The sequence below is a fragment of the Canis lupus genome, chromosome 20 (assembly GCF_003254725.2).
Source record: "Canis lupus dingo isolate Sandy chromosome 20, ASM325472v2, whole genome shotgun sequence".
Taxonomy (NCBI): Eukaryota; Metazoa; Chordata; class Mammalia; order Carnivora; family Canidae; genus Canis; species Canis lupus.
Genome location: NC_064262.1, coordinates 29976534 through 30002845, shown reverse-complemented (window position 1 = coordinate 30002845; position 26312 = coordinate 29976534). Strand labels below are relative to the sequence as shown.

The 26312-nt window shown below is 40.4% G+C and overlaps 1 protein-coding gene and 1 long non-coding RNA gene across 16 annotated transcripts in view; one reads left to right on the top strand and one right to left on the bottom strand.

The window, feature by feature from the left end:
* The window catches only part of LOC112665991 (uncharacterized), a 40971-nt gene extending 40679 nt beyond the window's left edge, over positions 1-292 (top strand). For both annotated transcript variants that reach the window (XR_003140646.3, XR_003140645.3), the window contains exon 5: positions 108-292. This is a non-coding gene — a long non-coding RNA (uncharacterized LOC112665991). The remainder of the gene's footprint in view (positions 1-107) is intronic.
* Positions 1-26312, bottom strand: part of FHIT (fragile histidine triad diadenosine triphosphatase) — a 1380560-nt gene that overhangs the window by 1331512 nt on the left and 22736 nt on the right. For all 14 annotated transcript variants that reach the window (XM_049097821.1, XM_049097832.1, XM_049097822.1 and 11 more), the window contains exon 2: positions 13441-13489. The gene's annotated coding sequence lies outside the window, so the exon portion shown is untranslated. The remainder of the gene's footprint in view (positions 1-13440; positions 13490-26312) is intronic.

The following is a 26312-nucleotide window of genomic DNA, read 5'->3' as shown; positions in this document are numbered from 1 at the left end:
CCAAAATTATCAAGGAACATAGAAAAACTCCCATCAGTATGCCAGAGAAATAAGTTCCTCTTCTTTGCCCTAGCCGAATAAAGATCTGCTACATTCTCTCTTTTCAGGTGCCTCCTTCTTACAAGCTGTGCAACCTTGGTACAGTTAGTTAACTTCTCGGAACTTCCTTCCCTCACCTGCTAACTTCTGAAGAAAAATATCTGCCCCATGAGTTGCGATAAAGAATAAAGGAGTCGAGCACTGGGGGTTATACTCTATGTTGGCAAACTGAATTTAAATAAAAAGTTTTTTAAAAAAATAAATGAGATAATTTTTTTTCTTAAAGATTTTATTTATTTATTCATGGGAGACACAGAGAGAGAGAGAGAGGCAGAGACATAGGCTGAGGGAGAAGCAGGTTCCCTGCAAGGAACCTGATATGGGACTCAATCCCAGATCCCAGGATCACACCCTGGGCCAAAGGCAGAGGCTCAACCACTGAGCCACCCAGGTGTCCCTAAATGAGAGAATTAAAGAAAAATGACTACCATATTGCCTAGAATATATCATAAACTAAAAAGATGCTGGCTACACAATTTGAACCAGATCACAATACCACAGTAAGTATCAATGGCATAGGTTTGTTTTGTTGTTACAGTTTAACACCCACATGCTTTCATTCACTGTCCTGACATCTCCCTGGTTTCCCAGTGTTATAAAGAAAACCACATGCCCCAAATGGCATCACTTAGGTTAATGCCCCAAGTCAGTAAACCATGACTTAATACCTAATCTAACTGCAGTTTCAACCTCCAAAGAATATAACCTTTACCCACTCAACATGGGAATTTCCTGGTCAGCACTAGAAAGTTTACTGAGAAGCTCCTTCCATTCCCCTTAGGAGGGCAACCTTGCCTAAAACAAAAAATTCTTTGCTAAGGACTTCCTTTCCCCACCCTCCTACCTTTAAAAACCCTTCCTTCTCCGTAGCCCTTTAGAGCTCTCCTCCCTTGCTAGTTGGGAGGCTGCCCAATTCATGAATGGTATAATAAAGCCAATTAGATTGTTTTTATTTACTCGATTGAATTTTTGTTATTTTAACACAGTATCAGAATATGATGGTTTTGGTGTTCACAGAAAAAAAGGGGCAGATTAGCAGGTCCTAGTGGCATAAATAGGTCTTCATAAATGCATCTTACCAAATGCATCCTGGGTTGAGGATGGCCACAATTCACTCCCATCATGAAGCCCCCTGCATTTTTTTATTTATTTTTTGCTCTGAATCTCCTGTGCTTGCAATACTTATACAGCACTCCTCATTTCTAAATCAAAAAGTTGAGTACCTGCAGCCACAGGAGGGGAAGTTTAGGATCTGATGCCTGTAATATTTTTCAGACAGAAAACACTCTCCTAATGCCTCTACCCAGGAGATGGTAAACTACTCTGACATCTCAGCTGTTGCCCCTCCAAGCAGATTCACACACCTCTTGGCTAACACCCTCTTTGGGCAGGCATCTAATCATGTTTACAGTTATTCATTATGACTGGCTATACACAGATAGTGCCTTTGGTGTCAAACCGAATGGCCCTGTAGACCTCTAGCCCAAGAGAGCTGGAAGATACAGACATACATTAAATAAGACACAGGCAAAAACATAGCATCCACTTCCCTGAGATGGAAAGAGACTGAAGCTAGACCTGCTAGAGTCCTCCAGAGCTCCAGTGTGGGGAGGCCCATTGCAAGCAGAGCAGGATCAAAAAATCTGAGTTGCTTCGGGATCAGAAAGCTTGCCAGAAAGCTTCTGTGGGTGTCTGCAAGCAAATATGCCAGCAAGAAAAAAGATGAACTGTTTTGCAGGGGAATCATCTTGCAGTAGAAGGATGAATATGCATGCTAAGTGCCAGGGCGTGTCCCTGAACCTCCGAGCTAGTATACATATAGTGCAATTTCATGCAACTCTCTGTCCGAGACCATGAAGTGGAGAAGTGCTTTTTACCATCTGCAATAATCTAAATGGGGAGTCTTGGGGGTGGGGGAGAGGGTGGAGAGATAATGACATGGAGAGATGGCCTCCAGTCCTCAAAATCCACTGTAATGCACACTCTGTGTTTAAACAAGGCGAACTTGCATTTCCTCAAAAGTCATTTAGACACAGTCACATAATTGGGAGTGAATCTAAAACCTCTAGAAAGAGCGGCACATTTTCCCACTGACACAGCTGTATTGAAAAATCAACCCATGGCTCTAAGGGAAATGAGAAAACACAACTGGTGATTTCTAGCAAGGCATCCAATCTTCATTTTTGTGATCCCTCAATTCTCAGTTCAAGTATAAACAGAACTTTTTTCTTCCCCTGAAGTAGGAAAAGGATTAAGTAGGCAGGACGCTTTCTGAGTTCTGTGTAGCATATGTTCATAAGCTTCCCTTTTGTAGCATTTATGGATTCATTCTGGAGTAGGGTTAAGCTGGAGCAAAGCAATTTGGCATGCTTGCATTTGCTTTATCGGGAGAAGCAAGTGCAGTCTGCAGGGGCCACCCTGACCAGAGTGGCAAAGAAGCTTCCTGGAACCCTGAGGGGGATGCTGATTATTTTCCTTACAGGGATGCTCAAACTGAGCCTTCCTCCTTGCAAATCGGAAAATGAGCTTCATGTAAATCACCCTCAGGAAAGTGGCGCCCCCCCCCCCCCAACCAAGAGTGATCATAATCAGGTAAACTTAATTTCTGACCAGCTTCAGCAATCACCCTGCAGTATCTGCACTGCCACACAACCTCGAGGTCAGCATTCCAATCCGCCCCAGTCCGAGGCCCGCATTCAGTGACAGATGGGATTTCCCAATCTGTATGTGGGCTTCCGTAGGCTCCTTCCCTGTGACACATACAGTGCCGCTCTCAATAGGGGTGTGGTAGAAGGATTTTTAATGCTCACAATGCAAATTTAAAAAGCAATTATTTACTTAACATTTTTAAATGGAAAAACCAGCACATGCCATTTTTAAAAATACATATCCTCACAGAAAACTGGACAGAAAGAACGACCCCAAAATGCCATAGGAGGTTGTGTCTGGGCAGTGGGATCTTGAGCAATTTCTACTTTGTTCTCTTGTGCTGATCCATTTCCCAAATAAACTTAAATGCAAGGGTATTATTTTTGTAATACGAACAAAGGGATTATAAAGTGGTTTAAAGATACAGACTGGCGTTTACCAGAGTTTCTCATCTGCAAACAAGTATTTCCATCAAAATAATACGATTGACCTGCACCCTTAAGAAAGCAGTACCACCTATCTCATGGTCCACTTTACTATTATCACCATCACTACCTACTTCGTAAGTACCTCCTGTATGCTGTACCCGGCAGCAAACATCAGTACTCAGCGAAGGAACTTAGGTAATAATTAAATTATTTACGTCACTGGGACCCTCCCAGTGTTGTTTAAGTTGGAGAACCTGAAAAACAGAGGAGTTTTAAACCCATCCACCTGCCCTATACTGCACCTCACCAGAGAAACTCTCCCAATCCTGCTGAGAGGGATTAACTAGAATTAAGTAGGCAGCCAGCCAGCCAGACCCTGGGCCCAGACCACAGCGGACTCCAGCAAGTGTGAGCACCTGACCTAGATCAAGCTATTCAGATACTTGCCCCTAGGAAATAGGAACGGGAGTCATTCCTGTCAGTCTCTAGCCACCCCTTAAAAAGGACAGAGGGAGCAGCAGGAATAGTCAGGGTGAACCTGGCTACACAGAACAGAACAGCCAGTATGCAGGGAGAAGCAGTGGGAGAGGATGTACCGTCACTGTGCTTTAGGATGGAGCCACTGAGAGTCAGTGTGGCTTATCCACTCACTGCACTTGCTCTAGAGGGTTAACCACTTCCCAGTCCAATGCCTCAGAAGCCCTCAGGCCAACCTGCCCTCAAATCCGTAAGCTAGCTGGTGGTATTAGAGCAAATGCCCTATCTTTTGTTGTTTTTGTTGCTGTTTTGTTTTGTTTGTTTCTTAAGAACAAATGATTCTGAACCAAGACGTAGGTAGAAGGGTCAAAACTATGAACCCTCTTTCCCCATTCTGCATGGCTGATTCCTACCCACAGCCTGGTCCTTCTTTCATATCTCAACTAAAATGTCATAAACTCAAGCCCTCTCAGACCACCAAGTATGAAGAGGTCTGCTCTGTTTTGCCTCCTATTGCAATAAGACTTCACTTTTACTTATATATGTATTATTTGTGATCTGTCTCCCTCCCTAGATGTAAAATCTCAGTTGGGCCCATGTTTCTTAACCTCCTGGCACATTTCAGGAGGTCAGTGATGTTGAAAACATCAGTTAGTCAAATACATGAGTACATATTCATTCGTTCAATATACAAATAATCATTGGGCACTTAACATTTGCAAAACGTGGTCCTTTCTCCATAAAGAACTAATGATCCAAAGAAGGATATTAGCTCTATATACAAAGACAAGAAATATCTACACAGCATATCACCCAACAGCCATCCCTTCTTCTGCCTTGAAAGTAAAACCTCATTTTTTAAAAAATCTTATTTATTCACGAGAGACACAGAGAGAGGGAGGCAGAGACATAGAGGGAGAAGCAGGCTCCATCCAGGAAGCCTGATGTAGGACTCGATCCTGGGACTCCAGGATCACACCCTGAGCCAAAGGCAGATGCTCATTCGCTGAGCTACCCAGGCGTTCCATAAAACCTCAATTATATTGGAGTGTCCTCCCTCCACAAAGCCATGTACCCAGGGAAAATGAGATTAACCTCAGCTCAGGGGTAAATCCTGATTAGTTTAAAGCAGAGAATGGGTTGCAGCTGCTCAGATATCATCTCTTTAGCCCCTAAGGCAGCTGGGCAGAACAGGGTCAAGAAAACCAACACACACTCACACCCACCTACCCACCAGCCACGTCCAGATATAAGCAGCCTCATCTGTTTAACAAACATGCTGACCAAATGTTATCATTTTCTAGGTGTACCCTGACAAGAATAAATTAAAATTGGAGAGCACCAATCCAAGCCAAACAAGGTAATCTCATCCAATGTGCCAGTGTCTGATTTAGGAAGGAGTACATGGCTGTAATCAGCCAATGTAACCTAACAAGAAGCCTCCTAGATGGGTTACAGGAAAGGTCCTTTGTTTTTAAAAAGGAATACAAAGAATAAATGTCTCCTATACCAATGGATGCTACCATATGTCCAGGTGACACTCCAGAATTTAACAGCCACCTTAGAACCATTAAGGCAGCCAGTCTGAGGACCAAGTCAAAACAGTGAAGATGGCAGAGGAAAAAAACAAGAAATGAAGACTTAAATGACATTGTTGAGCCACCAAATTAACACAACCTAGAGCTGCCCCCTTGGGATATCTTGTTCCTTGAGATAATTCATTTGCCTTATTCTGATGGCTTCTATTTTGCATTCAAATGGAAGTTGGTAGAGAAATTCACAAAATAATTGACAATACTTAGCAATCTGTCAACAACTTAGTGCTCAAAATCCTCTCATTGCTGCACAGTGACAACCATCAAAGGCACCCTGGTGGGTCCCCAGTCGCTTGGCACCAGGAAAAAGTGGATTGAGATTGGATTCCAGACATTCAGAGCCCACCTTCCCATCAATCATGACATCCATGGGGCTCAGCAGGTAGACATGGAGAGGGTTGGAAGCTTTTTTTTTTTTTTTAATTCCCTTATTGTTTAAACCATTTCAAGTTACTTTCTGATTATTTACAGCCAAAAGCATTTTCACTTTTAAATCTATCTTCACATAATTAGCAACAAATTTATGTGACCTCCTGAGCAAAAGACTCAGGAGAAAATGGTGCAAAGATTCATGGTTCTGCCCACATTCCTCCAAATCTACAGATGATGGGCCTTAGGGGAATTTTTCCCGAAAGAGAAGACAATGAAATGCCACGGAAAGAATTAAACACGTGATCATCTGATGCTCTCTCCATCCTTAAGGTCATAAAACACACCACAAACACTGATCCATCACCTCGTCTCATTGATGGGCAGCATATTTTAAGGATATGAAGCTGTACATTTTATTATCCCTCCATATATCCCCTTTCTTATCTCAATTACTTTGAGAGAGTTTGCATTCCCTTTGTCCAAATGCAGAAAGTACTAGAAGGCCATCTCTAATCATCCCCCCAAAAATCTGGTCTCCACTAAGGATTTTTCTTTCATGGAAGGATATATGCTAGACACCAGCAAAAATGACAGGGATAAAAACAAATTTGAATTGTGTTATTCAAAACTGTTCTGTCTCCTTTCACCTTGTTTAGGTGGAATACTATTGAAGAGAAACTGGAGATTTTCTAGGTCCTGAAAGTAGTGGAGGCTAGCACTCAGTTTCCCAGGCAGATCTCCAAGGAAGTCACAGGACATTTGATGGGGATGGTAAGGAGATGCTGGGAAAATGAATACTGAGTCCCTGAAATCAAAAAGAGCCCAACCTCCTTTGGAAAGACACAGCAGGGCCACCCAACACTGCATGGACAAGGAACTTTCTAGAGTGACCAGCATAGACTAAGGAACAGAGGGCCTTTCCTGAATGTTCTGTGGAGAAGCCAAGGCAGCCCCAAGATAGGCCACTTTGACATGATAATTATTTTCAGTTAAAGAGCAATGAAACCCAGCAGATTTGAGATAAAGCTCTTTACCTGGTAGATAGGGAGGAACCTAGATAGCAAAGCCTGTTTCATGAAAGTCCTCTCTTTGACCCACCATTTGAGAGATCCAGCAAACACTTGTTTACCAAATATTTACTCTTTTTCATCTTCCTGTGAATTACAGTCCTTCCCTTTAAAGTCCCAAACGTGGGATACCTGGGTGGCTCAGTGGTTGAGCATCTGCCTTCAGCTCAGGGCATGATCCAGGGGTCCTGGGATAGAGTCCTACATCAAGTTCCCCACAGGGAACCTACTTCTCCCTTTGCCTATGTCTTTGCCTCTCTCTGTGTGTCTCTCATGAATAAATAAAATCTTTTAAAAAAAATAAAGTCCCAACCTCTACCCTCTTCTTAATTCAGAATGACACCTATACCTCATTTTGCCTATCTTTGGAATTTCAATGTGTATGTGGACTCTCCATATGTATGAAATCAAATGTGTTTCTCTCCTATTAATCTGTCTCATGTCAATTTGATTCTTAGCCCAGCTAGAAGGTTCTTGAAGGAGGAAATTTTTGCTCCTCCACATGTGCTATGGCAGACATGCAGCACTTCTGCATCAATGACACTCCCAACACCACTGAAAGTTCCCAACATTTTGAGGAAAAAAAAAAAAAAACCAAGTAGGCATGAATGTATGATTAAAATTCAGGTATGCAACATTCAAAGCAATTTTTCAAAATTAAACCTTTAAATAAGAATGCAAACTCAGTTTGTATTTTTAATTGGCTTGACATGTCATGAGCTCCCAAAGGACACATTACCAAGTCAAACTCCCACTGGTTATCAACATATTCCCACAAGTCTTGCTACTTACAAAAAGGAAAATTAGCTGTAAGATAGACAGTTCCATAGCTGGTGAACATTACTGAGTATTTTCAAAAAACATTCAAATAAAAAGCAATAACAAAATGCTTTTATTTCATTTCTCACTAAATAAATACCACACCTATTCATGGGAAGCCAGACTCTATTTCCCTCAATGGCTGGGAATTAATGATGACTGAATATAAAGCAAACAAGTGCCCTATATGCATGGCACTTTAAGTAGTTGAGATTCCCAAATAATACAAAAGCATTTTCAAGTCACACATGGGATATGAAGTGAAAATGTTCTTGGAGGAAATCTTCTCTAATAATACTTACCTACTTCAGAGGGTGCTAGGAAGCTCTATTAACACCAACAGAATACTTTTAGATCTTCAAATAAAAGGACTATAGAAATGCAAAGTATTATTATTATAGTTCTGAAATAATTTCACACCTAGGGATGAGAAAACCCCAGGCCAAATTTTACTGCTTCTCTCCTGCCTGATAAACAAGAAATGCCACAAGCATGGGAGGAAGGGGGGGTAGAAATCAAATAGAACAAAGACATCAAAGTTTCTCTTTTACTTGAGCTTTGTATTCCCCCTAGATGTCATTTTAGGGGACTCAGAGAAAAAAAAAAAAAAAAGAGTCCCTATGAGGTCAAGGCTGAGTACAGAGACAAGGTTCTTATTGCTTTTTTACCAGATAAAGTAACAACCGAGGTGAAAAAATACCCTTGTCTACATCTGTGGGGCACATTTCTTCCCAAAGCACTGGTCAAACTTAAAAATGGCCAGATAAATTATTACCTGAATCACCCACCAGTGTGATCTCACCTAGCAGGTCAAAAAGCAGCTGCTTTACCAAACACCAGGATTTCTACTTAGCTACTAAAAGCACAAGACTGTCATTTGCTGCCGCTGATGGAGGTAGTAGTGGTGATGATGGTAGTGGTGATGATGTTGAGGACGGTGATTACAGAAATGATAGGATATAGAACAGAAGTTCTCAAACCCTGCTGATCAATGGAATCACCTGTGGAGCTTTCTGAACTACAGATTCTTGGTCCCTATCTCAGATCTACTGATTCTGAATCTGAGAGACCTCAAGTTTTGTTTTGTTTTAACATAGCCATTAGGATAACAACTGAAGTGACAGTGTTAGTAAACAATGTCATGATTAAGAATGCAGGCTTTGTAGATGGGCTGGCTGGTGCTGAACCCCAATTCTGACACTTACTAGCTGTATGATTCTGGGCAAAATACTTAAGTCTCAAATCTCATTTATACATCTAAAATGGAAATGTTATGACTACCTACACCTCCTAAAATAGATGCCTAGGAAAGTGAGCAAATTTTGAAAGCATATGTTAATTCTTCTAAGGAAGACCAAAAGTTACATGTTAAAGAACACATTACCAACCAGACCAACATGATAATGTAAATACTACATATTGATTCAAATAAAAATTGTGATATAATTATGTTTAGGGGGCTGAGGGGACTAAAAGTGGTAAGAATGGGGAGTATCAAAAAATATTGCTAAAATTGATGTAGATAGGTTGCTTTGATAAAAATAAAAGTGAATTTTAAAAGATAATTTGTAACGTGTAATATTGGATGCCTTTACATACTAGGGTTACTATAAGGTTTTTCAGTTTACCAAAACTTGCTTTTTAAAAACCTGATTGATATAATCCTTCCAAGTGTACCACCAAAATGTCCAGTTCTTTAAAGTTTACAATAACCATTTACTATGTCCCTGGCACACAGTAAGTCCTAAGTAGACATTTGTTGAATTGAACTGAGAATGGCAGAAATAAATACAAAGAAAGAAGTTCCTCTCTGCAATCAAGGTCACATCAGGAAAGAGACAGCAGCTCTGATATCTGGGATATCTGGGATGGATTTAACAAAAGGTGTGGGCAAGGTTAAGGGAAGCCAGAAGGGACAGTTCAGTACCAAAGAGCACAAATAAACCTGCTGCCACTTCAGACTTGAAGTGGAAAAGGGATGGTGCAGCCCTCAGAGAGTGGAAAGAGTTCTAGCTGCAAAAGAAAGGCCCACAGCAGGAACCGTGGCCTTCCTTAGAGGGACAGAGCCACTGCCAACTGCACTGCTGCAAGGAAGGTAAGGAATAATTTTCCAAAATCACATTCATGGATTTTAACCCAGTGCCTTCCATTGGCTAATTCAACAGAAAGCCAGAGAGCAAAGAAGACCAAGGAATGCTGACAGTAGGGGTTAGCCTCCTGGGGCACAGAGCCTTTCAGAGGAGCAAGGAGCTGGAGGCACAAAGAATATCCAGCACAAGCACTAAGCAGAGTTTTATTTTTGTTTTTATTTTTTTTAAGATTTTATTTATTTATTCATGAGAGACACAGAGAGACAGAGACAGAGGGAGGGAGGAGAAGGAGAAGAGGCAGAGGGAGAAGCCGACTCTATACAGGGAGCCCGATGTCGGACTTGATCCCAGGACCCCAGGATCACGCACTGAACTGAAGGCAGACGCTTAACCTCTGAGCTACCCAGGCATCCCTTACTTTTGTATTTAAATTTATGTCCCTTTTCTACCCAACCTTACAAAAAAATTTTAAAAGATACCTTCATTTTTCCACCTGGTTAACATAAATGGCATCATCACCATCATGCACTGATGTTATGCAGCACTTGACAAGTGGCTAAACACTTTCACATACATTATCTTTATGTCAACCTCAAAACATCTCTATGGAGTAGATAGAGCAAGGATTATCCTGGTTTCATGGGTGAGGAACCAGAGACCTTAAGAAAAGTTAAGATATTTTCCCCAGAATCATAAAGTTACCAACAACAGAGCCCAAACTGGAAGGCATGTTCCTTAACATTTCAGCTAAGGCTCTTTCTACCATATAAGGCAGCAATGCTACTTATTCACAGTAGGAGTGCAAAATTGATGTTCCTGTGGAAAAAATCATTAACCGACTTTGTTCTAGGCACTGCACAGAACGCAGAAGTAGTCAACAAACAAGACACAAGGGGAAACAGAGCAAACTTGCCCATTTCGTTCTCGAAAAACCACAAGCAGTGCCAGAGACCAAAATAATTGAGTTTTCAATCACATTTTACACATCGTTGACAAGAAGGTGTTCAGTAGGGCAAGGCAAGTGTTCAAAAGAGGAATAAAAATTCAGGGGAAAGTAGAAAAGTATGTAATGAGTTTTGTTTGGGGAGGCTGGAGTAAGTAGAAGGAAATCACAGTTCCTTCACAACCCCCAGACCACAGAGAGACCAGGGCCCCCAAAACTGGAGGAAAGACCTCTCTGCTCCTCTTGCTATTTCCAGCTCTACCCCCACATACACACACATCCTTTGAGAGCTGAGAGAAGCAGCCAGAAGTGACTTCACAGTGTGAAGTCCAGCAAAATGGCCCATTTTTGAAATAGAAATTGAGATCTCTACACCTTTTATAATCTACTGCAAAGTGTTCAGGTGCTTACACACGATGGAAGAAAGTAATGAATAGTATTTTGATTGTAAACCTCCAAACACATCCCGTTTATCCCAGACCTAGCTCCCTAATGTATAAACTACTCTACCACTTAGGCTTCTGTGATTACAACCAACTGAAGCCAGTTGGCTAATTTGAGGAAGATCACTGGAAGGAAACTATGGGCTCAGTGAATCTACAGTAGATTGGAAAATAAGGCTTAGTAATCATCAGTTGCCAAGACAGACATAGAGACTAGGGGATGGGGACTGCTAAGGTGGTTTCAGAGTAGGTATTTTCAGAGCAGAATGCCCACTGGAAGAAAGGAGAATCCCCCAGCTCAAGATTCAGATTGCACATGCACACCCACTTAACCAAGCTAGTGATCATACACCCATCCCTAGGCTGAGTGTAGGCCCCTGGGTGAGGCCCCCGGTTACAGCTCCACTGTTAGAACCACCTCAAAATAAAATCAAGGTGCTGTTAGGAAGAGAAAACAGAAGACAGGGAAAGCAAGGGGAAGAGGGAGAAGTTCCTCTACACTTGCCAAGACTTAGATCGCTAATTTCTTAAGACTAGATTAATTAGTAATTGCCTACACACAGCCAAGGAAAAGTGTTTACCCTGATGCCTACAAAACTTCAACATGACAAATTTGACATCCAGAGGCCCCCTTCTCACTTTACGTGAAAGTAAGTTTTTCCTCTCATTCCTAAAAACAAAGTAGAATATCTCCTTTTTTAGTACTGACATCCTCATTTTGAAAACATTAGCCTGAAGCTTCCAAAAAGCACAGACTTCTCAAAATGTCTAACAAATAAATTCAGAAGGATGCTGATCTGATGATAATGATGATGACGGTAGTATTAACAAGAGCAGCAGCAACTAACATCTCCTGAGTATCTGTTACAGGCCAGGACCTGTTCCGACCAAGCCCTTAATACCTAATAATAATTCATTTAACCTCCACTACAACCTTATGAGAAAAACAATATTATTACCTCCATTTCACAAACTATGAAACTGAGATGCAGAGGGAGTAAATAATGTGTCCATGGTCCAACAGCTGATAGAAGCCAACCAAAGACTAAATCCACGTCTGATCAAATACCAATTTAACAAAGGAATTTCACTGAGAGCAGAGGAAATGGAGTACCATGTGAAAAACAGTCTCTAAGAAAAATGGGAGCACCGTAACCATACCTAAAGATTGCAAAGTTCTGAAGATTGCCACATTATCACCAACTCCAATAATTTATGAGAATTTATTTCTAAGAAGCTATCAAGTACTGCTTTATTCCAAGATATGGCTCAGTGGTCCAGGGATGTGGAAGTTATATGGCTGAAAACCATTAGAGAAAGTTCCACGCCAACCAGACTTCATACACCACAGTTTAGTCATCCCAAAGCAAATCCTCAAAATGGTGTTTTTATAGCTCATGTTTTGATCATTCAAAAGAGGCTTTCTCCAATTTCCTTTGTAAAATTCTTTTTCACCCTCGAAACAAACATTAAAAATTCAGCCTCAGAAGTAGATTTTTCATAAAGTTTAGGAATAACTTAAAATAGAAGGTAAATCAAAATGGCTTTTCAACTTTAACTAAAGTGGTCACGGTCATGATTGCTGTAATAAAAATGACAGGAAAAAAACCTAAAATTGTCAAAAACATAATTGATGATGAAAACAAATGTAAAATTATGGCATATTTCACCCTGGCCACCAAAGACTCTTGATGAAACTGCAGCCCTATAATTTCCCAGAATGAATTCTTTAAATTAAAATACTTCATGCAGAACAGAAATTAAACAATGAATCAAAGAACAATGCTGTACAGTGGTATGCTTATAAATATACCTAGCAAAGAGGAAACAATTACATTTTTCCATGTAAAACCAACGCGATTGCAATGTTTCACAGAAAGCTGATAGGTACTTTTCCCATTGCTTCGAACTTGGAAGTTCATTTCCTGTAACTCACTTAGATTCCACAGAGACTGGGCTGAATGAAATTAGCTACACCAAACTGGCTGGCTTGCTCCTTTCTACAAAACTAGCTCCTCCACACAACTGCACAACTGACTTTCATGATAAATTTCATCCAACCCAATTCAAATGCCACTCTGCATTTTAGTTTAAATGCTTTATTTGGCCAGCTGGTTTTATTTAACCATCGACTAGAAGCAGTACGAGTGCATTCTTTTTCCAGCTAGTATTAATCTTAGTAAACTTAGCTCCATTGGAATGTCTTAACTGCTGAGAAGAAAGCAAAAGTCAGCAAGCATACAATTGCATTTGGCTACCCTCAGCACATCATTTTATTTCTTCCTGCTCTCTGCTAACTATTGCTCAGCACTTTTGCCTAAGAGGGAGGACAAGCAGGTGGTTAAGGAAGTTGTCCTGTCAGCTATATCTTTAATCCAAGTGTTTAAATCTCTGAATAAAAGAAAAATCAATGTTGTAAAGGCAATGTTTGTCAAGGCCATGTAATAAATACACTTACCTTTACAGACTGTTCTCAATGGATTTTCCTTCTTTGCTGAGCTTCAAAGCTACAAAGAGATAAAAACGAAAGCAGGGAGTTATCTGCGAGTAAAACACCAAACGTTTTCTCTCTGTGCCTCTAAGTAGAATTTCCATATGCCATCATATGTGGTGACACTGGCCAAATAAGCCATTGATAAAACCCATGCTTCATACTCCACTAACAAAAGGCCAATAAAAGACTGTCATCAAATGAAAACAGCGCACACTTCTGGCCAGAATTAAGTCACACAAGCCAGTCAGACCAACAGTCAAATCTTCTTGGGAGTGAACTCCTGAACAGAATGAGAATGGCTTCTAAAGTGTAGAGATGAAAATAAAGTTAAACGTTACACAGCACACTCAACCTGACCCAGCATTTTATTTTCTTACTTTTTCCATTGTCATCTTTCTTGCGTACTCTATTTCCATTTCTCTGAAAATGTTTTCCATGGGAGAGCCTGTTCCATTGATATGAGGCCCCTGGTCCTTCCAATCCAGACCTCACCACTTGCGCCCATGAGTACAAAGATGCAAGATAACAGGTACAGTTCCTTTAACCTAGGTAGAAACTCACAAAGCCGAGGAAGCCCCACTTGATATTTCAAATCAAAATTTGACATGTTAAATTAAGCTCCCTGTGATCAAAAAATACCATGTACTCAGCATACATTGGTCAACACAGCAAGAGATGTGGTAAATGAGAGTTGTTAAGCAATGCAGGAGATCCACCCCCCCCCCCCCTTATTGGAGGTTTTGCTTTCCATGGTTTCAGTTACTGATAGTCAATGGTGGTCTGCAGCAGATGATCCTCCTTCTGACAAACTGTCAGAAGGTCAATAGTAGCCTAAGGCTACTTGTCATGCCTACATCATTCACCTCACTTCGTCTCATCACATAGGCATTTTATCATTTCACATCATCACATGAAGAAGGGTGAATATTCTAAGAAAGACCACAGGGCAGCCTGGGTGGCTCAGCGGTTTAGCACCGCCTTCAGCCCAGAGCCTGATCCTGGAGACCTGGGATCCAGTCCCATGTCGGGCTCCCTGCATGGAGCCTGCTTCTCCCTCTGCCTGTGTCTCTGCCTCTCTCTCTCTCTCTCTCTCCCTCTCTGTTTCTCATGAATAAATAAATAAATAAATAAATAAATCTTTAAAAACAAAAAGAAAGACCACATTCTCCACATAACTTATTATAGAATATTGTTCTAACTTATTAGTAGTTATTGTGTTAATTTCTTACTGTGCCTAACTTATACACTAAATTTATCATAGTTACATATATGTATATAGTATAAACAAGGCTCAGTACCATTCAGTTTCAGCCATCCACTGAAGGCGTCAGAATGTAACCTTAGTCGATAAGCAGGGGACTACTGTAGTAATGATATTTCAAGGGGCTGATATAACATTCTCTATCAGTACATCATTACCCAGAGGGTGATTCCACATGGTCAAATACAATTGGAATATTCCTCTTTCTGTCATTCTTGGCTAGGTCCTCACATCTCCTAAAGGTGCAGTGGTTGGGAATGGCCAACTAATCCATGGTTTTCCCATGGTTTTTTCTTCCTTTCTTTCAATATCCTATATACCTCCTTTAGCCCTTACCGAAGAACCCATTACTGCTGATGCATGATCACTGAAGAACAAGACCAGACTTCTGGGCTGTGACAGAAATCTTGGAATATTAATGCAAGATATAAAGCCCCTCCATGAGACAACATCAGAAATTTCCCTATCCCCCTGTTACATGGATTGCAATGGAATTGGGGGAAAGATAATTTGGGGTGAACATAATCTTGGGAAGACTAGACAAAATAGTACATTGCAATTTGTAAAATATGAGAGATTTATGGTCTGGCATAGACACTGACCTATATATGCCTTTCCACTTTAAACACAAAGAAATGCTAAGCAAATCTGGTGATAATTTAAATATGTATATATCCAAATAGCCAAGCTCGAAAGAAAAGGAAAAGACAAATATAAAAAGATAATGAATGTAAATTTTCTAGAGTGAGACATGAATCCTCCTGAAAAAAGTACACTAAGACCTCAGAAGATAAATAAAAGCAAATCCACAGGTGGATACATCAGAAAGAAACCACAAAACACCAAAGATAGAAAGTCTTAAAGTCAACCAGAGAGAAAAAACAGACTCCTTGCAAAACAACTTGCTGATGCATGATCACTGAAGAACAAGACCAGACTTCTGGGCTGTGACAGAAATCTTGGAATATTAATGCAAGATATAAAGCCCCTCCATGAGACAACATCAGAAATTTCCCTATCCCCCTGTTACATGGATTGCAATGGAATTGGGGGAAAGATAATTTGGGGTGAACATAATCTTGGGAAGACTAGACAAAATAGTACATTGCAATTTGTAAAATATGAGAGATTTATGGTCTGGCATAGACACTGACCTATATATGCCTTTCCACTTTAAACACAAAGAAATGCTAAGCAAATCTGGTGATAATTTAAATATGTATATATCCAAATAGCCAAGCTCGAAAGAAAAGGAAAAGACAAATATAAAAAGATAATGAATGTAAATTTTCTAGAGTGAGACATGAATCCTCCTGAAAAAAGTACACTAAGACCTCAGAAGATAAATAAAAGCAAATCCACAGGTGGATACATCAGAAAGAAACCACAAAACACCAAAGATAGAAAGTCTTAAAGTCAACCAGAGAGAAAAAACAGACTCCTTGCAAAACAACTTGTCATCAGCAAAAATAAAAGCAAGACAGCAATGGAATAACATGTTCAAAGTACTAAGGGGAAGAAAAAAAAAGTTCAGCAAATAATGCTACAGCCATGCTAAACCAATTATCATTCAAGAATGACAGAGAAACAAGGACATTTTTCAGTGCGGGGGGGGGGGGGGGGGGGGGGAGGATTGTTTCCTGATCACAGAAGTTTACTTTTGCTAAAAGAGATACTAAAAGACATATTTGTTTTTTTTGTTTTTGTTTTTTTTTTAATTTTTATTTTATTTTATTTATGATAGGCACACAGTGAGAGAGAGAGAGAGAGGCAGAGACACAGGCAGAGGGAGAAGCAGGCTCCATGCACCGGGAGCCCGACGTGGGATTCGATTCCGGGTCTCCGAGATCGCGCCCTGGGCCAAAGGCAGGCGCTAAACCACTGCGCCACCCAGGGATCCCTAAAAGACATATTTGAATAAAAAGGAATTGACCCCAGGTAGAAGAGATGAGGAGCTAAAAGCAATGAGAAATAAAGACATTAGCAAGCATGATGATAAATCTAGTAAATTTAATAATAAATAATAAGTATTGAATAATAATTACTAAGCCTTGGTTCTAAATTCCAATAACAACTACGACCATTTTTAGGGTTTGCAAATAAGGTGAAATGAGTTGTTGGCTGCAATTATATGGAATAAGGGAGGGGAATGAATTACTTAGAAGGAAGAGATAGATACTGATTAAATTATTAAAGAGCATCATCGCTAGAATGCCAAGAAATACTGAAAACAACCCAAATATCTATCAAGAGTACAATGAATACATACATTTTTACAGTCTTACAATGGGATATTACACAGCTTTGAGAAATCAATGAAAAAGTCACACCCATAACATCTATGCCTCTCAAAATTATATAAAACAAAGACCAAATCACAGAAGACTATGTATATATTATTTCATATATACGACATGTTCAAAAGGCAAAAATATATACTATCTTGTTTTGGAATATAACATATAAGTGGCAAAAACTATAAAGAAAAGCAAGGATATGACTTACATGGAATTCAGACAACATTTAGCTTGAAGGCAAGGAAGGAGATGTAATGAGAAGCATTGGGGAAGATTCTAGAATATATGTAATGTTCTATTTCTTGGCCAGGGAAGAGGAATCTAAAATGTTCAGTTTATTATATATTGTATTATAATATAAAACAATACAATAACTATAAATAACTGTAGATAAACACCTCCAAGAATTATCTTATATGTATGGTCTATTTCACAATTTTAAAACATTTAAGAGTAATCACCAAAAGAATAAAAATGTCCAAACCAACTGAGAGAACAAAATAAAGAACAGAAAATTCAGTCGATTCTCTGTAGAAGACTAGAATGGAAGCAAAGGAAAGCACAGGCAGTAGAAAATACAAAAGAAAATACTTAAAGTAAGTTCAAATATATCACAAATCATAGTAAATGGATTAAAACATCTGTTAAAACATATTTTTAAATGGATTTTTTTTAACATTGCTACATAATGTTTAGAAGAAATATTTAAAACATAAAGGGAGTTTGAATGGGAAAGTATAGAAGACTATACACTAAGCAAACAGAAACCAAAAGTAAGCTGGTGGAAATACTAGTAGGCAAGTAGCAGTGATAGAATAGATACTTGCATCAGCTGCCTACTACTACATAACAAAATACCCAAGATTTAATGACTGAAGTTTAGTAATTTATTGTTTCTATGGAACAGGAATTCTGACAGAGGATGGTGAGCCAGTGCTTCTATATGCCACAATGCCCGAGGCCTCAGCTGAAAACCTTGGAAGCTGGGCTCTGGAATCATCTGAAAGCTCATTCCCTCAAATGTTTGCCAGTTGTTACTGAAGGTTAGCTGAGACCTTAACTGGGGCTATTAGCCAAAACACCTATATGTGGCTTCTCCACGTCTCACAATGTGGTGCTGGATTCCCAAGGCAACAGTTCCCAAATAAGGAGCCAGGCAGAAGCTGTATTCTTCATGGCCTAGGCTTGGAAATCATATTAATACCACTTAGACGGCATTCCATTGGTCAGGGCAGTCACAAACCCTCATCGAGACTCAAGGAAGAACAAAGAGAACAAAGGGTCCTTCTCTTGGCAGGAGGAGTGTTAGTCAGTGTTCAGTAAGATGAGCACATGGACTGGATAAATATGTTGGTGTAACCACCTGTGGAAAAAACAATCTGCCACAGCATTCTTTACAAGTGCATATGGAACTAAAGGAACAAGTGAACACATATTGGGCCACAAGGGTTGTCTCAACAAATACCACAAAACAGATATCAAACAAAGTTCTCTGATCACAGTATGTTAAGGTTAGAGATCAATTATGAAAAGAGATTTTAAACCTATGTTTGCATATTACCATCTTTAGGACAATTTTCCTTTCTGAGTTGGGGTTGGACAAGACCATTGAGTGAATCCCATTGGGTTCACATCAGGAGCCCAGATCACCACTTTGGTTGTGGATATAATGCATGTGAGGTGCCTGAGAGAGCTGAAAGAAATGTCCAGGTCAGAGGTCAGGAGATGGATATGTGTATCTATAGGTCAGACAGGAGGTTTGGGAGCGGTGAGTCTTCTGTGCCTAGAAAGTAACTGCAGATGTGAGTATGGACACGGCTGTCCAGGGAGATGCCACCAAGTAGGAAGGGAAAATCTGATTCTTGAGGAAGTTAAACAGTCAACAGTTTGTTGAGGATGATCCCCATATAGCAGAGAGAATAGTTGCCAGAGAAGTGAAACAAAATACCTTAAGTATCACAGAAAGGTCAAGTAATATAAGTACTAAAAATACCCAATGTGGGGTGCCTGAGTGGCTCAGTCCATTAAGCATCTGACTCTTGATTTCGGTGCAGGTCATCATCTCAGGCTCAAGAGATCGAGCCCTGCATTGGAACCCATGGTGAGCGAGGAGTCTGCTGGAGATTCTCTCTCTCCCTCTCCCCCTCGCCCTGCATCTGCTCCCTCTTTCTCTTTCTCTCTCTCAAATGAATAAATAAATCTTTAAAAATACAAAAAAAAAAAAAAGAAGAAATTTAAATGCCCAATGTGAAGATCACTGAAGAACTCAATGAGAACTTGGGACTGGTGGAGACAGAATTCAGTTTGGAGTCGGCTAAGAAATAAGTGGAAATCATTAAAAAAGAAGATGGCTAAGGGCAATCCTAGATATTTGGGCATGAAGGGGGAAAGAGTGAGAACAGTAAACAGGAGGAAGATTAAGGACAGAAAGAATGTTTTCTTGTGAGGTTGTAAACAGTAAAAAACCTGAGCATGTGTCAAGGTGATGAGAAGATCCAGTTGAGACTAAGAAGCTAAGAGCAAAAGAGCAAGAATGGGTGGCCAGGACTGCAAGTTCTCAGAATGTCATAGGGATAGGTGGCAGGATTGATCTTAAAACAGAACTTTGGGCTCATCTTGATCACATAATGCCTTATGACTGGCATACATGGTATTGACTTAAATTATTACTTCCTTCTGTGCATATGTTTTATCACCTTGATTAATGTCTAAACCCTTTAAGACCTATGGCCTTTATTGTTCAAACCAGCCACACCAGCCGGTGCATTGTGAGTCCTGCAGTAAACACTGAAATTTAGTAATTTGTTGAGTAGACAAGTAACATGGATTCTATAGTCTCGGTGCACATCTCTGGTGCCCGAGCATTTTCCACATAGGTGTGCTACGCATCCAAAATAGGAGCAGGTTAGAATAAAAAAACTTTGGTTTCAATGCCCAAAGAACATATCTCTAGACAAAAGTCAGAAACAGCCACTCAAACTAGTCTTCTCTTTCCCATGTCTGCCTTGACCAAAAAGCCAAGGAACTAAATTTCTATAGGCCATGAATACATTTTCACCTGCAGCAATAAGGCAGTACACCACCTCCCAGTCCCCTCAGGCCTAGATCATCCTCATTTTGCTCTGGAGCACACAGACTCTGGAACCTTCATATGACCTCCTGCAAGACAGATTAGATTTAAATCAATCCAAATAGATTTGGGCTTCAGCTGCTCCTAAAAGATATAAACACGGAGGTAGAGCAGAATTGGCCTGATTTACCTTGGTGGTTGTTCAGAGATAGCCACCTAGAAAATCTTTTTTTTTTTTTTTTTTTTTTTTTTTTTTTGCCACCTAGAAAATCTTGACCAACCCCAAACCCTTCACTCCATTATCCAGCCTCCAACACCCTTTAAAACCAGTCTGAATGTAAACAAGCATTGTTGTCAAATATGGAAAGTTCCTTTGCCATTCATCTTCTCCCAATTGAAACCCATCTCTGGGAACCAACTGCCCCTGACTTACTGCAACACTGCCTGGAACTGAGGGGTTTCCCTCCACTGTTGCATTCTACAGCCCTCACCAGACCTGACTGCCACATTAAGGGATTGGTTATTGACCTTTAAGTCTTTAACAATTATCCACATATCTGGGAAAGAAGTCTGTTGGCTCAGGAATGAGGACAAGACACAAGAATGAAGACACTGAATAAATTCGGCCCTCGTCTTCCTTCTTATGCTACGTTCAGTGAGCTGTTACTGCCGACAAATTGTTGCAACATCCTTTCAAATGATAGCCAATTTTCAACTAAGAGAAGATTCTTAAACCTTTTTCTACGTATCAGTGAAAACCAGGCAGCTGGAAAACATAGCCCTGGTTAAACGACCTGATGATAAATGAATATTTTAAACACATGGAATTATTTGCAAATCTGCATACTGATTTAAATGCTCATAAGAAACAGCAGCAAAGATATCTGAAACTTGACATTTCTCAGATATATTCCTAGAAGTTTTATTTCAATTTATATGTATGTATTTCTAATAGAAATTCTAATTCAGATTTTGTGAAACTCTGATATATTTAGAGTTCAGAGAGGTGACCAGAATAATTCTCAGTTTTGTTATTCACCTAGAAAGCTGATCAATATTGTCAAAGTATGTGTAGAAAATCTTTCCACTAGACCCTAAGATCAACAGAGACATAGACAACATCTATCATGTTCTTTTTTTTTTTTTTTTTTTTTTTTACATCTATCATGTTCTGCATTGAATCCACATCCTCTAGAACAGTATCTGACACATAACATACACTCAATAATATTTGCTTTATAATAGAATATTGTAAGTTTGCTTTACTATTAACATTGAAAATTCTTTTTCTTTTTAAGGTCTTATTTTTAAGTAATCTCTGCACTCAGCATGGGCCTTGAACTCACAACCCTGAGATCAGGAGTCATCTGATCTCACCACCAACTGAGCCAGCCAGGCACCCCTAAAATTGAAAATTCTTAAACTAGGGCTAGTTTTGTTTATTTTTTTCCTTTTCTTCATTTGTATTCTAGGGCTTTCATAAGTTGAAAAGCTCTCTCTCTATGGAAGCCTACACTTGTATAGACACACATACACACACACACACACCCCACACCACTGCCACACCTGTTCAATGCTGTCATATTTGCCAGACACCGGAAAAGCAAATTTGCCAAGAGTATGAGCCCTGTGGAAAATCATTAGGTGACGTCTAAGGAGCTGCATACCAATCAGCCAATAATTAGCATGTTAAAATTCAGAGAACTAGTGACAAATCAAATTCCATGAAATCTCAGGGAGCATGACCCTGGCCGGGTTAGTGCCCTGGCCATGGGGAAGCAGTGGCTTTGTCTGACCAGTCAGAAGGACTGGGAAGTACCATGGCCAGTCTAATCCCAGGGGGAGACACTTTGACAATGTGACATTTGCACAGGGATGCCCTAATGTGGCCCTGCTATGTTTCCTCAAAATGGGATGACATTTCAAGTCAAACAGCTCTGCTCCCAAGAAGAAAAACCCTCCCCAAACTCGAATATAACCTGATTTTGAGAAAAATAGGGTCATCTGAGAGAGAAACTGAGGTTGTACAGAAGCAACGTTAAAATAATCAATTTTTAAGGAAGGTCAAACTAGATATTCAGTGTTTAACCTCATTTGTTATCATTCCATCATGACATAGACCTCAGAAAGCCTTAGTCTAAAAAACGGTTTTCATTTGAGCAAAATCTTGTTCCTGGAGCATCCACCTTGGATACTTTTTAATGAATGCCGAAACCAGTTACAAAATTGCGCTACCAAAAAGGTGTGGAGAGTGGCTGTCAGTGCACTGTGCCTCACCACCCCCCTGCTGTCTGGAACTGCTGTCCACATGCGAGTCTGTCCAAGGATGTATGGCCACTGCTGTTTCTGCTGCTTCCAGACTATCTAAGGTCACCTTCCTTAAGAGGAAGGTGAAGAACACCACCTCCCTATTTGGTTTGGTGCCCATATGCATTGGGAAACACACTCTTAAAAGGAGTCCAGGAGGAAGGGCCCATCCTTTAACCAGATTGACCCAGCTCTCAGGGTAAATGCTCTGCCTCCACCACATGCCTGCCTGTGCCCGGTTTGAATACATTCCCAGCCCAAGCCAAGGGTGACCATTCTGCTGGGCCTCCACTCTACTACAGGGTCAGGCAGCAGCCTGTACTCCTCCTGGCTCGTGGCCCGATGCTCTGATGGCCCAGCTACGTCACTGCGGAGAGGGAGTCTGGTTGTGCCCTCCTCTGAACTCTCCATCTGGAAGATTCTCTGGCCTCCTTCCCTCTCATTTTTAATCCGACAGACACTGCTGGACAGGGAAACTCAGAGCACACCAAAGTTCATCTTCCCTTCCCTGCTTCTCAGCTGGCTTAATCACAGGGGCAGAACGAGGTTGGCAGGGACTGGGATGCCAGGAATTAAAGGAGGGTCCCTGGCCACTGGATCACATGAGTCCTGCCTTCCAAAGTCTTAATTAGACTTCCTCTGCCTGGCACACCCACTTCGGAAGGTGGAAACCAGGAAGGTGGCAGAGTAAGATGCCAGGCTCACAGCAAGTATTCCACAAAACATTGGTTGAGAATGGTGGTCGCAGATGCCTGCTGGCTCATGGCTCTGCAACAACAGTCAGCTTTGAGGTCTGGGCCCCAGTGGCGAGATTTCTGCTCCCCTTTCTAATGCAAACAGTTATGCAGCGTTACTGGGAGTGATATTCAGCCACCAGCTCAATTTGGAAGCAAAATGATCTTAACAAGCAGTGGCAGACTTACAGATAGGCTGTGGAGTCTGGGGACCAAAATAAAGGACAAAAAAGAAGACCAAAAAAGAAAAAAGAGAGAAGGACTGATGGCGAATAGAAGAGAGGAAAATGAACAGAGCAAAGAGAAATGAGAAGGATTATGGGACTAGATACCTCAGTTCTACGACTCCAAAATGAGCTGTGAATGCAACAAGGGACTCAGGGGTGGAAGCAGTGTGGGGGAAAGCACAGAAAGGAGACAGAGCAGCAAATGTGGGGATTTTGATGCTCGGACAGATTCGAGGCTAGCAATGGCACAGATTCAACAGTAAGTAACATTTGAGAGGTCTCAAAAGACAATGAGTCTTAATTCTGTCCCGTTGTGCACCCTTTGAATTAAAGTGACACACCAAAATTTGCTATTTTTCTAAGAGGACATTGACAGATACAATGGGAACTCTGAATACATTTTTTCCCTCTGCATTCATTATCTCTGGCCCTTATCCACAGGCCTATTGCAGACTAAATTGGATTTTGGATCACTGGTACTGAGGCGCTGCAATTAATTAACAATAAAAACATAATATTTATATCCAGGCCTAACAACATCTGACACTTAAACCATTCTGCCAGTCGGGCAAATTCCATCCGACAAATTTTCATTTTAATGAACATGACAGGCCATGGTTTACATGATAGGCCAAGGAGCAGAATAGAGTTGATCTCTTGGCATGTGCTCTCAAGGCCGGGCCATGCTGCAGGAGAAACAAGCTGGGGAACTGTCAGAGAAAGAAAGACCAGACCCCAGGTCCACCCAGACAGACCAAGAACACATGTCCCACAACCAAGATCCTAGAATGCAACTGTCCTTGTTTCTGTGCAAGCTCAAAGTTAAATACCTACTGCCCTTTATGACCCACTGGATGATTTTTCTATCTTTGGGCTGCTGACATTTTCTTTGGGGTACGAAAATCCCTTAGTCCTTCCTAATTAAAAAGTGATAAACGTTTTGCAAGGCATCCAATAATGTGCAAAGTACACAAGTTGGAACTGATGCAGCTTTGTCAGTTGGCACAAGACTGGCCTTCCGTGTTCTGCCAGATGGTGTATCTCAGTAAGTCCCCAATCCCTGACTCAAGTGAGGGGCATTGTCAATATGATGCTGAAGCTGAAGCAGAGACTATCTTTAAATGCTATCTTATTTTGCATTATACTAATGCCAAAGGCCTAACATTTTTTCTTGCTGGAACTTTCACAGCTGAAGAAGTTTTCTTTTTTCTGTGACGCATTATTCAAGCCAACAGAGGATAGTACAGATGAGGAAAAAATTTCATCCCCATAAGAACCATGTAAATTTGCTGGAAACTAATGTTAGAGAACACATTTCCCAGCCTGACCTACTGTCGCTCCTCTATGGGTTATAGGTCAAAGGATATCGGGTGAGATAGTGTAGATTTCTCCAAATCTATCTCCACTACCCCAAAAATGTGGACGTAAAGGACAGCATTAAGGACAAAAAATGCAAAGAGAGCAAGGCAATTACAGAAGCTTAACAGATGTGGGAAGGAGCCAGTGAAAAATTAGCAACAAATTGTCAGTAGGAGCCCTTCTTATTGGAAAGGCCATATATTTCTAGCTCACTTATCTAAAACACTCTTTATCCTAGCTTTTACGTCAATTCAAAGGAAATGAAATAAGGTCCCAATTTAAAAGTAAGACTTCTTTGGAATATGGATTTGGTTCTTGAGTTCCAATCTCAGCAACTGAAAGAGCCACCTTCATGATGACTTATCTTCACACTGTGGCTCTGAATAGATCCAAAATGGTAACCATGTTTCATGTTACTTCTATATATAGCCATGACATCAGAATATTAAATCCTGAAAGGATAACAGCATTCCTGCTATTATAACCCAAATTTGAATCAGCATGGGGTTTTAGTTAAAGTGACAACCCATATGTAGAGTGTAGACACACATACCTGCACACATACACACACATACAAGTTACTTGAATAATCATACGTTTGAGGACTTTATATGCATTCCCCCACATATAACACTATGAGATAAGTACTATTAAGAACTGTATTGCACACTGAGGAAAAGTCAATTAGAGATCACAGACCTCCTGAAAAGGTGAAGTCCAATGTCACAGGCAGGTGAAACAGCAGAATTGGGGTACAAATTCAAGCCCGAGCCTGAGTTCTACACAACACAGCAGCATATGATGGCATCCGTAAGGGAGACAGCATGAAGGAATTGATTCCTTTTGGCAATAGTCAAAATATCTTTTAAATATCAGGTATAAAACATTTTCAGCCCACCAGATTCTTATTTAATTTTGAAAAATCAATTTTTATGGAGCTGTGATGTTTGTTAATGCCTGGTTGTGTTTTTGAAAAGGAAGGCCTAACAGAGAAAAGATGCATTTCTTAAAGTTGGGAAGAAACGCAAGACCCTAACTGGATTGAATTGAAAATATTGGACATTACACAAATGAATAGAATCTACAACTTTAACGTGCCTTTGTGGGAGGCATGGACTAAAATGGTCATATCAAATTCAGAACACAAAAGACTTAACATGCTTATTGTCGTAAACAAAGGTATTTGGTTAAATGAAAGTTCCATCAAAGCTTAATAACCAAATTCAAGTGAACACAAAGTAAAGGGTTATATACTTTCTGCGGTTTCAGTAATAGCTAATCTAATAATAGTAAATGGAGGGTTATTGTTGATTCCTTTGCCTCTGTTTCATAAATTAGATAAAGCAACCTGGCAGTTACAGTACTTTGAAGTTTTATTCGACTAAGTGATTTTAAAGCTATCTCGAAATATAACAAAGTCATGACTCGAATGACTGCTGAGCTGTACCTTGCTTCCCATCACCACGTTGGTACTTTTGACCAATGTTAAGTGGAAAGCTTCCTGTGAACTAAACCTATTCTGTAAAGCTCTGGTTACATCTGCAGAACTGACCATTTAGAAGGCAAAGTGTCACTGACATG